Below are 12,692 nucleotides of genomic sequence, written 5' to 3'. Positions count from 1 at the left end.
ATTTTTTCAATTCAGACCTGTCCAGAATGCCAGGATCTTCTAGGTTCTGTTTCAACTGCAACTTGATGTCTTTGCTGATTAACTCCGTTCCCAATGATCTCAAGAACTTCTTCTGGACTAGTCCAGCATCAAACTTCTCTTCTGCTTCTACATCTCTGGATGCAAACAGTCTATCCTTCAGTTCAATTGCTCTGAACAAGAAACTTTGGGTTGATTCATTATTTTTCCGTGAGAGGTTAATGAGTCTGTGGAACAATTCTGAAGTACTCTCTTCTTTATAGTGCCTTTTAAAATCCTCTTTAGCTGTTGCAAGGTCAATTGACTCTTCATTTCTAGCATACTACAGAGGTTCATTCCTGGGCTGATCGCTTTCATCACCCCCTTGACGATCTCATCTGGCTGGTAGCCTTTCTGTTAGCCTGCATCGATCTGGTGCAACAAGTTCATATAAGATAGTCTCTCTTTTTGTTCACTCTCCAATCTGTCCCAGGATGTTGAATTCTTTCCTTATGCTGATTTGTGGTGTTAGAGAGTACTGTCTTCCTAATTTATCTAATCCGAGCAGGTTAAAGGTCCTGTCTGAGTCTGTCACCTGTTCAGAGGTTTTAGTCGATCCCTGCAGGGCTGTTAGGGCTTTGAATTGTTCGCCCGCAGACTGAACTACAGGAATTGAAAGGAGATTCCCGCTTATAGTAATTGGTGCCGCCCTTCCATTCTCCAACTTCAACCTTGTTAGAAACTGTTAGCTCCTGGGGGAACGTCCCCATGACGTCTTCAGCTTCTTTCTCCCCCCCCCCCCCCCCCCCACCTCATCCATTTTTGCATTAATGACAGCTAACCGTTGCCTGCGGTTGTGTGCTTTAGAAATCTGTTCTACTGACCTCTTTATATGTTCTGCTACTGTTCTCAATTCTTCACAGGTTAACTGAAGAAGCAGCTCACTAATTCTGTCCACTTGTATTTCCACATCCATTTCTGCTAGTGAGTTTTCTTTAGGGCTGGTCCCCTTTAACTGGTGTAGCAGAGTTGACTTGAGGTGCTGTGCTGCTGTGTTTTTTCCAGACACTTTTTTTTTTCCTCTTCTCCCTCTACACTCTAATTCCCGCTCAGGACTCCCCATACTGGCCACGAATGTTACACGCACGCCGCTAGTTCAGATAGGGCGAGACGGGTTTCATAAATTTGTTGGAATCCTGGGGGAACGGTCACTCAGGGCGACCATAGGCTGCAGCTTCTCTCAGGCACACGATAGATTCAGTTGCTGACCAGACACATCTGACAGTCTTTTTTAACAGTTTAACAGTGGAATTTAATCTGAAGCACGGCCAGTGCAATTCAGGGTTATTATAGTCACAATCTTCATTACAGTACAGGTTAATAAAGCAGGCACAGTAACGTCAGTCTCTTCAGTAGCATAATTGAGCACAGATTAGATCTCTTAGCAGCACACTTCTATGCATACACAACCACGGGCTTTTCTTTCACAAGGACTCAATAGTACACAGCATTCTTTTTCCTGCATGGAGATGAAGGGGGGAGGGTTTGATGAGGGAGAAGATCCCTATGACACGATTCCTTCCAGTCCTTCTCTTTCTGCCCGATAATACTCCACACTGTTAGCTCAAGGAGTCTCTGACCTGTGTTTAGCTTCCCTCCTGACCTGAATTCTGTTCCCTTGCCTTCTGTGAGAGACAGATCACACACCACCTTTCTCTTTGGCTCCAACCAGACAGTAAACCACTTCCCCACAATGCCCCTGAGGCTCTGCTAAAACACTCCTTGTCTCCTGTGACTGTTAACCCCTCTAGTTGCTTGATGCTTCAGGAGCACAACACTTCCTGTCTCCCGTGCTTGTTACTTTTAATAGTTGCTGGATGCTTTTGAAGCAACAACACTACTTCTGCATGTCGCACCCTATATATGGGGGAAAACTACTGTTTTGGCGCACGGCAGGATTTGGAAGGGAAGGAATGCCATATTGGAGTTCAGATTTTGCTGCAATGGTTTGAGGGTGCTTTGTCACATTAGCAGAGCCCCTGAGATGACAAAAAAAGCAGAAACCCCTCCATAAGTGACCTCATTTTACAAACTACACCCCCCCCCCCATGAACTAATTTAGGGGTGCAGTGAACATGTTGAAATCACATGTGCCTCACAGAATTTTAAACCATTGGGCGGTGAAGAAATAATAATTATATTTTACTGCTTAAATGTTTTCTTAGCCCCAAGTGATTACATTTTATAAGGGCTAATAGGAAAAAATGGACCTCAGTTTGTTATGCAATTTCTCCTGAGTGCGCCAATACCCTACATGTTATTGGGAACTACTTTTCAGGCATAGTGCAAAGCTCAGAAGGGAAGGAGCGTCCTATTATAGTGCACATATTACTGTTATGGTTTGCCGGTGCCATGAACCAATAGGAGAGCCCCTGAGGTGCCAGAGCAGCAGAACCCCCACATAAGTGACCCCATTTTACAAACTACACCTCTCAATAAATTCATCTAGGAGTGCAGTAATCACATTGACATTACAGGTGTTAAAGAATTTTATAACATTGGGCAGTGAAAAAAAAATTAAATTCTTCCACCGAATGTTTGAGCCCCAGATTTCACATTGTCGCACAGTAAAATGGGTAAAAATTGCACCAGAATTCGTCACAGAATTTCACTATAATGAAGCGGCAGAGTTACTCTGCACTCCTTCTGGCCTCAGTTCAGCGTTATCCTTTTCAGAAGTGTACAAAACTGTGGTCGACCACACTTATATGCACGCTTCAAAAGACGGACACCTCCAGTCATCGGCCAGATGGCACCCAGAGTGCATCCATCTTCCTCATTATAGGGATTCTTCCTTTGGGGGTTACGTCTGTGTTACACTCGCGCCCGGACTGACTGGCGTGAGCGTGATTAGTGATGCCACTGTACCACGAATTGAGGAGTGCCTGGAGGGGCGTAACTAAGTATCTACCCGATCCAACCTAGGTCGCACGGCGGCTAACGACCGTGAACCAAGGAGGAACCGAGCAGAGGGACCAGGTGCTACTCCAGGTCAGACCCCGGTCACAGCTGTTGACCCACACCGGGGAATACAGGAACAGGTCGGTTAGGCTGGCACACAGACAGGTGGGTATTGGCAGGCACGGCTGGAGTGCAGACAGGAGGATACTGGCAAGCACGGCTGGTATGCAGACAGGGGGGTACTGGCAAGCACGGCTGGAGTTTAGACAGGGAGGCACTAGCAGGTTGGAGCGCAGGCTGGATAGGGTCCAGTACAGACTGGAATTCAGGAACAGAACCGCAGATGCAGTAGACAAGCAGAGCAGAGCGGAGCCGCCGGCGCGGTGAGCAAGGCAGAGCAGAGCGGAGCCGCCGGCGCGGTGAGCAAGGCAGAGCAGAGCGGAGCCGCCGGCGCGGTGAGCAAGGCAGAGCAGAGCGGAGCCGCCGGCGCGGTGAGCAAGGCAGAGCAGAGCGGAGCCGCCGGCGCGGTGAGCAAGGCAGAGCAGAGCGGAGCCGCCGGCGCGGTGAGCAAGGCAGAGCAGAGCGGAGCCGCCGGCGCGGTGAGCAAGGCAGAGCAGAGCGGAGCCGCCGGCGCGGTGAGCAAGGCAGAGCAGAGCGGAGCCGCCGGCGCGGTGAGCAAGGCAGAGCAGAGCGGAGCCGCCGGCGCGGTGAGCAAGGCAGAGCAGAGCGGAGCCGCCGGCGCGGTGAGCAAGGCAGAGCAGAGCGGAGCCGCCGGCGCGGTGAGCAAGGCAGAGCAGAGCGGAGCCGCCGGCGCGGTGAGCAAGGCAGAGCAGAGCGGAGCCGCCGGCGCGGTGAGCAAGGCAGAGCAGAGCGGAGCCGCCGGCGCGGTGAGCAAGGCAGAGCAGAGCGGAGCCGCCGGCGCGGTGAGCAAGGCAGAGCAGAGCGGAGCCGCCGGCGCGGTGAGCAAGGCAGAGCAGAGCGGAGCCGCCGGCGCGGTGAGCAAGGCAGAGCAGAGCGGAGCCGCCGGCGCGGTGAGCAAGGCAGAGCAGAGCGGAGCCGCCGGCGCGGTGAGCAAGGCAGAGCGGAGCCGCCGGCGCGGTGAGCAAGGCAGAGCGGAGCCGCCGGCGCGGTGAGCAAGGCAGAGCGGAGCCGCCGGCGCGGTGAGCAAGGCAGAGCGGAGCCGCCGGCGCGGTGAGCAAGGCAGAGCGGAGCCGCCGTGAGCAAGGCAGAGCGGAGGCGCGGTGAGCAAGGCAGAGCAGAGCGGAGCCGCCGGCGCGGTGAGCAAGGCAGAGCAGAGCGGAGCCGCCGGCGCGGTGAGCAAGGCAGAGCAGAGCGGAGCCGCCGGCGCGGTGAGCAAGGCAGAGCAGAGCGGAGCCGCCGGCGCGGTGAGCAAGGCAGAGCAGAGCAGAGCCGCCACAAACAGAACCAGATACACACAAGGTACTTGCAATGAAGTAGCGAGTGGACTCTAAACTCACAACAGAAGTACAGAGACAACGAGTAGGAGTTAGGTGCAGGTTCAGAGACTGCAGGAAAAGGGAAGGTACGGACACAGAGACAAACAGACTAGGAGAGTGTTCAGACAGGAACTGACACTGCAACGAGATACAGGAGCGAGTCTGGGTATACGGCCCCCAGAGAGGCGGAAACAGACTAGAAGTCAGAGGTAACAGGACAGGTCCTGGCAATACAGTTGCAAAGACCAACTGAGTGAAGGTGTTGCTCAGGCACCTCCTACTGGGTGGAAGGGGTTTAAATATCCAGTGACTCACAGCAATAGGCTGGAGACGCATTAGGGTTGCGCCCACAGCGGCTATAAGAATCAGGAAGTAACCGGGCCGCCGCCCTAAGCAGTCAGTCAAGGGACATGCACACAGCATGAACTGGAGCAGGAATAGCAGACAGGACAGACAGGTAAGATTGCGGTCTTGCATAGTGGGAGGGATGTTAGTCTGAATTGCGTATTTCAGAGATTTACTCGGAAAGCCCCGGTGTAAGCGCTCAAAGTAGAGCACAGGATAAATGCGCGCCAAGCCTTACTGCGATCTTTGGGAGACACAATGAGCTAATCAACAGCAGGTGAAGAATTGGGTTTATTTATTTTTTTCCGTTATTCCTTGGTATAAGTGATTAGATGACTTTATTCATCGGGTCGGTGTGATTACAGCGATACCAGATTTATATAGTTTTTTTATGTTTGGCTGCTGTCACACAATAATATATTTATATTTATTTTATTTTTTCCACAATAAAAATTTTGAGTCATGTGAGGGCTTGTTTTTTCGAGACGAGTTGATGTTTTTATTGGCACCATTAAAAACATTAGGTTTTTGGGAGGCAGAATGAACAAAAACCATCAATTCAGGATTTTTATTTTTTTTATTTATGCCACTCTACGTGTGCTAAAATTAATAAAGCAGCTTTATTCTTTGTTCAGTATGATTTATATACAGTATATCTATCCATATCCGCTTCTGCAAGTACACTCAGGAACCCGGGTTTTCTCTGCAGGCTTTATTAAACAGCATAAAGCTCTGCACTCCAGCAAAATAAACATGGTCTTACTTGGCAAAACAACAAAACAAAAGATAAACCGTAGCACAGTTCTTATATGTGTGTGCGGTTCGCCCACACAGGTTATAGTCCAGCCTTCAGCTCCTTCCTGAGCTATAGCTGTCCAGTCTGGAGACCTTGCCTCTCCAAACACAACAGAAGAAAAAATGGTGACTGAGCAGTTAAATCTTGCTCAGCCACACCCTGAGGTGGAGGTATGGGGAGTGACTTCCCTCCCATCTCTGTTATTCCCATAAAACCACACCCTTTAACATGCTGGCAGAAAGTTTATTGGTTTCAGTTCACACAGGCTAGCAACCTGTGTGACACATACCTCCCCTCACAAATCATACCAGAGACTGTCACATATCCCCCCCCCCCCCCCCCTGACTAAAGCTGGCGGTTTGGGCACCTTCCGATACAAGACAGGGAATTCTAGAAAGGGCATCAGTGTTCCCGTGTAATTTCCCGGGCCTATGCTGTACGTGAAAGTTGAAGTCCTGAAGACCTAGGAACCATCTAGTTACCCTGGCATTTTTACCCCTCTTTTCCATCAACCATCTCAATGGGGCATGGTCTGACACCAACTTAAACCTCCGGCCTAGTAGATAGTATCTTTGTGTATCTATGGCCCACTTTATGGCTAAACACACACTTTTTCTACTACTGCGTAGTTTCTCACAGGACCAGAGCTTCCGGCTCGCAGAATGGGATGCTCTTCCCCATTTATCTCTTGAGAAAGTACGGCCCCTAGACCAACCTCTGAAGTGTCTGTCTGGACCACGAATTCTTAAAGTCTGGTGTGACCAAGACCGGCTCTTTACACAGCGCTGACTTCAACACTTGAAACGCCGTCTGTTTCCTCCATCCACTTCACCATGGTTGATCTAGTGACTTTTAAGACATCAGTCAGTGGCGTGGCAAAATTTGGGATAAACTGCCAGTAATATCCCACCATACCCAGGAACTTCTTCTTGGAGAGCGGTTTCGGCCAGGTCTGGATTGCCTCCGCTTTATTAACTTGCTGCTTTATTTCGCCTCTCCCGACGACATAGCCCAAGTACTTGGCCTCCTCTTTTCCAATGGCGCATTTTTTTGGATTTATTGTAAATCCCACCTTCCTTAGAGCTTCCAGAACGGCCTTGTAGCTTATGTAGAGGACTAGCCCAGTTTGGGCTAAAGACCACAATGTCGTCAAGGTAGGCTGTGGCATACTTCTTATGTGGGGCTAGGATCCCATCCATAAACATCTGGAAGGTGGCAGGGGCCCCCTGTGGTCCGAACGGCATCAGAGTATGTTGAAAGCACCCCTCAGGTGTCGAGAAATCCGTCTTACCCTTGACCTGACGAAGGGCTACTGGCAGATCCCCCATGTCCCAGACAGCCAAGAGTGGTGATGTACCTTACCGGTCCAAGCCTCTCGATGAGTTCATCGACGCGGGGCATCGGGTACGCGTCACACTTGGACATCTCATTCAGCTGGCGGTAGTCTTTGCAAAGCTTCCACTCTCCGTTGGGTTTTGGCACGAGGACGATTGGGCTGTACCACCCAACTCTTTGACTCTTCTATCACCCTGAGGTCTAGCATCCTCTTTACCTCGTCAGAGATCACCACCTTCCAGCGTGCTTCTGGAATCCAGTACGGCTTCAGATTCACTCTTGCATGTGGCTCTGTCAGTACATCATGCTCTACTATTTGAGTATTCCCCGGCAACTCTGGGAGCAACTCCCGATTTCACTGTTCTCGACACTGTTGCTTCTGGGCCGGCGATAGTGTCTCTGCTATAGCTACCTCTTCCACCTTGTCTTCAGGAGCGGCTCCCAGGCAAGGAACTTCAAGGCTCACCCTATCAAAGACTGTCTGAAAGGCTTCTACATCATCCCCGGGGGTCATCTTCTGAATGGCCCATCTTACCGCCTTCCTGACGTGGGAGTCATCAGTTGGCCCTGTGAGTGGGGCGGCTGCCCTGCCCTGGATGGCGTCCGCCAGAAGGTGAATCTGCTGTTACTGCTCCTGCTGGTGCTGCTGCTCTGCCTTTTGCTGCAACTGGATCTGTTGCAGCAACAGTTTGGTCGTCTACTGGAGCTGCTGCTGCTGCATGCCTTGCTGGCTCTGCAGGTGCTGCTGCTGGTACTGCACCTGCTGTTGCTGTAGCTGCTGCTTTTGTTGCAGCTGCTGTGCCTGCAACAGATGTTTAAGCAGGTCCTCCATGCTGTCGGATTTCTCTGGCTGGCTGGTGGCCTTTACCCAGGACATCCACCGGTCTCTGTGGCAGGTACACGTTTTCCTGGAATCTTGCCAGCACTCTCCACCAACTGAAGTAAGACTACTCGCTTGGCCACTTCCGGAAGTAGACTCGGGAACGCGGGTATCTGCAGACTTTATTAAACAGCATAAAGCTCTGCACTCCAGCAAAATAAACACGGCTTTACTTGGCAAAATGACAAAACAAAAGATAAACTATAGCCCATTCCATATACGTGTGTGCGGTTCGCCCACACAGGTTATAGTCCAGCCTTCAGCTCCTTCCTGAGCTATGGCTGTCCAGTCTGGAGACCTTGCCTCTCCAAACACAACAACAGAAAAAAAATGGTGACTGAGCATTTAAACCTTGCTCAGCCACACCCTGAGTTGGAGGTATAGGAAATGACTTCCCTCCCATCTCTGTCATTCCCATAAAACCACACCCTTTAAGTGATTTAACCCTCCAGAATATAACATGCTGGCAGAAAGTTTATTGGTTTCAGTTATATATATATATACATACATACAGTACAGACGAAAAGTTTGGACACACCTTCTCATTTAAAGATTTTTCTGTATTTTCCTGACTATGGAAATTGTACATTCACACTGAAGGCATCAAAACTATGAATTAACACATGTGGAATTATATACTTAACAAGAAAGTGTGAAACAACTGAAAATATGTCTTATTATTCTAGGTTCTTCAAAGTAGCCACCTTTGGCTTTGATGACTGCTTTGCACACTCTTGGCATTCTCTTGATGAGCTTCAAGAGGTAGTCACTGGAAATGGTCTTCCAACAATCTTGAAGGAATTCCCAGAGATGCTTAGCACTTGTTGGCCCTTTTGCCTTCACTCTGCTGTCCAGCTCACCCCAAACCATCTTGATTGGGTTCAGGTCTGGTGACTGTGGAGGCCAGGTCATCTGGCGTAGCACCCCATCACTCTCCTTCTTGGTCAAATAGCCCTTACACAGCCTGGAGGTGTGTTTGGGGTTATTGTCCTGTTGAAAAATAAATGATGGTCCAACTAAACGCAAACTGGATGGAATAGCATGCCGCTGCAAGATGCTGTGGTAGCCATGCTGGTTCAGTATGCCTTCAATTTTGAATAAATCCCCAACAGTGTCACCAGCAAAGTACCCCCACACCATCACACCTCCTCCTCCATGCTTCACGGTGGGAACCATGCATGTAGAGTCCATCCGTTCACCTTTTCTGCGTCGCACAAAGACGCGGTGCTTGTAACCAAAGATCTCAAATTTAGACTCATCAGACCAAAGCACAGATTTCCACTGGTCTAATGTCCATGTTTTTTAGCCCAAACAAGTCTCTTCTGCTTGTTGCATGTCCTTAGCATTGGTTTCCTAGCAGCTATTTTACCATGAAGACCTGCTGCACAAAGTCTCCTCTTAACAGTTGTTGTAGAGATGTGTCTGCTGCTAGAACTCTGTGTGGCATTGACCTGGTCTCTAATCTGAGCTGCTGTTAACCTGCGATTTCTGAGGCTGGTGACTCGGATAAACTTATCCTCAGAAGCAGAGGTGACTCTTGGTCTTCCTTTCCTGGGGCGGTCCTCATGTGAGCCAGTTTCTTTGTAGCGCTTGATGGTTTTTGCAACTGCACTTGGGGACACATTCAAAGTTTGCCCAATTTTTCGGACTGACTGAGCTTAATTTCTTAAAGTAATGATGGCCACTTGTTTTTCTTTACTTAGCTGCTTTTTTCTTGCCATAATACAAAGTCCTACTGAATAGGCTGTTAGAATATCAGCTGTGTATCCACCAGACTTCTGCACAACACAACTGATGGTCCCAACCCCATTTATAAGGCAAATTAAACCTGACAGGGCACACCTGTGAAGTGAAAACCATTCCCGGTGACTACCTCTTGAAGCTCGCCAAGAGTGTGCAAAGCAGTCATCAAAGCAAAAGGTGGCTACTTTGGAGAACCAATATAAGACATATTTTCAGTTGTTACACACTTTTTTGTTAAGTATATAATTCCACATGTGTTAATTCATAGTTTTGATGCCTTCAGTGTGAATGTACAATTTTCATAGTCAAGAAAATGCAGAAATTTCTTTAAATGAGAAGGTGTGTCCAAACTTTTGGTCTGTACTGTACGTACTTTTAGTGTGTGTGTGTGTGTGTGTGTGTGTATGTATATATATATATATATATATATATATATATATATATATATATATATATATATATATAAATGTGTATATGTATATATAATATATATGTGTGTGTGTGTATTACACATACACACACGTGAATCTCACAAAATTAGAATATCATCAAAGTTTATTTCAGTCCAATACAAAAAGTGACACTCATTTATTATATAGTCATTACAAACAGAGTGATCTATTTCAAGTGTTTATTTCTGTTAATGTTGATGATTATGGCTTACAGCCAATGAAAACACCAAAAGTCATTATCTCAGTAAATTAAAATAAAAAAAACACCTGCAAAGGCTTCCTAAGTGTCTAAAAAGGTCCCTTAGTTTTCAGTAGGCTCCACAATCATGCGGAAGACTGCTGAGTTGACAGATGTCCAGAAGGCAGTCATTGATACACTCCAACTTTCCAGAGTTCCCATTTTCATTTGGAAATCAAGGTTCCAGAGTCTGGAGGAAGAGTGGAGGGGCACACAATCCAAGCTGCTTGAGGTCTAATGTGAAGTTTCCACAATCAGTGATGGTTTGGGGAGCCATGTCATCTGCTGGTGTAGGTCCACTGTGTTTTATCAAGACCAAAGTCAGCACAGCTGTTTACCAGGAAATTTTAGAGCATTTCATGCTTCCCTCTGCCGACAAGCTTTTTGGAGATGGAAATTTCATTCTCCAGCAGGACTTGGCACCTGTTCACACTGCCAAAAGTACCAATACCTAGTTTAAAAACAGTATCCCTGTGCTTGATTGGCCAGCAAACTCGCCTGACCCTAACCCTATAGAGGAGAATCTATGGGGTATTGTAAAGAGGAAGATGAGACACCAGACCCAACAATGCAGATGAGCTGAAGGCTGCTATCAAAGCAACCTGGGCTTCCATAACACCTCAGCAGTGCCCAGGACTGTGGCGTCGGTGTCCATTTTGGTGGAGTCAGTATAAAATGGACATTGCAGTTTGTGGGGAATATTTTTTTTCATAAGAATTTGGCAAAGTTATGAAAGGTCCTATTCCTGATCTAAGGGTCTAGACTTTTAGCGGAGATGAATCTGTGCTACAGTAAATTTATCACTTATACATGAGCTATGTATGAGGGAAGTGGAGTCGGTGTTATAGAAATTGAGGAGTCTGAGTCTGAGATTTGGCTTACCGACTCCACAGCCCTGACAGTGCCACAGGCTGATCGCCTCCATGTCACGCCACATTTATGCAGTAATTGATGCAAAAGGAGCCCCGACCAAGTATTGAGTGCATTTACTGAACATATAATTCAGTAGGCCAAGATTTTGGATTTTAATAACATTTTTCAAGCTGTTATAAAGTATTCTAATTTACTGAGATAATGACTTTTGTGTTTTCATTGGCTGTAAGCCATAATAATCAACATTAACAGAAGTAAACAATTGAAATAGATCACTCTGTAATGACTATATAATAGGAGTTTCACTTTTTGCATTGAAGAACTGAAATAAATTTGTTTTCACTAAAATGGCGCCAGACAGCTCGCTATGCTCTTGCTCTGGTTCCAGCGCCGCGCTCCTCCCCCGGCCCAAACAGAGGTGCCACGGCAGCACTCTTCCCGGTCAGATATGCACTTATGGTGCCGAAGAACGTGGTATGCGTTCAGTGTCTATGCATAACGCGATCTTTGGCGCTATAGACTCCGCTTACCTGTAACGGCTGGATGTGTTCTTCTGTCTGGAGCCAGACTGCACAGGAGCATTGCACATTCTCAGTCTGTAGAGGCTTCAGACAAAGGACACATCCCTGATTATATTATAAATGTCCCCCAAGTCTGTTAATATCCTCCCATCCTGGTATATGTGCCCCCATCCCATCCTGGTATGCATGGCACCCCTCATCCTCAATCCTGGTATGCATGGCACCCCCTCATCCTCAATCCTGGTATGCATGGCACCCCCTCATTCTCAATTCTGGTATGTATGGTACCCCCTCATCCTCAATCCTGGTATGTATGGTACCCCCTCATCGCTATCACGCTGCACACACACACAAAAAAAATCCACTTATACTCCCCTTTCTTCCCTGTGCTCCAGCTCTATGTCCCGTTCTGCCGGAGGCCGGGGAAGGAGTGTGGCGCCAGAGTACACGCGTGCCTATGCCGCGCTGTCTGGCGCCATTTTGTTGAAGACACACTGCAAATGTGTCTTCAGTAAAATGGTGTCGGACAGCGCGCTATGCGCATTCACCGATTCTGACGCCGCACTCCTGCCCCAGCCTCCAGCCAGAACAGAGGCGCCGCGGCAACGCTCCTCCCGGTCAGGTAAGTATATAAGTATGGCGCCGGAGATCGCTGTATGCATTCAATGTCTACGCATACCACGATCTCCGGCGCATTACACTCCTCTTACCTGTAATGGCTGGATGCATTCTTCTGTCTGGAGCCAGACTGCGCAGGCGCGTCCCGACTGCGCAGGCGCGTCCCGACTGCGCAGGCGCGTCCTTCATGCGTAGTCTATAGAGGCTTTGGACAGAGGGACGCATCTAGCGTTATATTATAGATCTTGCCAAATAAGGTAACCATTTGGCTGCATTGTTACTTATCACATTTAATTATAGCTCCTATGAATTTAATAACATGTCATCAGATCTTGTTCGACTTCATGTATCCCTTCTTCCTGCTTACCGTATTCATTTTTTTTCATGTCTTTGTATTGATAATATAATAAAGAATTACTTTTTTTATGGACCATAGTGGAGTCTTCTTGCATATAGAAATTAATGTGTCTAATATT

General features: G+C 48.0%; 1 protein-coding gene across 1 annotated transcript in view; it reads left to right on the top strand.

Annotated features, from left to right (window-relative positions):
- The window catches only part of PCCA (propionyl-CoA carboxylase subunit alpha), a 578,010-nt gene that overhangs the window by 57,808 nt on the left and 507,510 nt on the right, over positions 1-12,692 (top strand). The window lies entirely within an intron of this gene.

Source organism: Phyllobates terribilis, unplaced genomic scaffold (genome assembly GCF_046119375.1).
Source record: "Phyllobates terribilis strain yellow unplaced genomic scaffold, ASM4611937v1 Scaffold_2__4_contigs__length_985480577, whole genome shotgun sequence".
Lineage (NCBI taxonomy): Eukaryota > Metazoa > Chordata > Amphibia > Anura > Dendrobatidae > Phyllobates > Phyllobates terribilis.
This window is presented reverse-complemented; position numbering and strand designations above follow the sequence as displayed.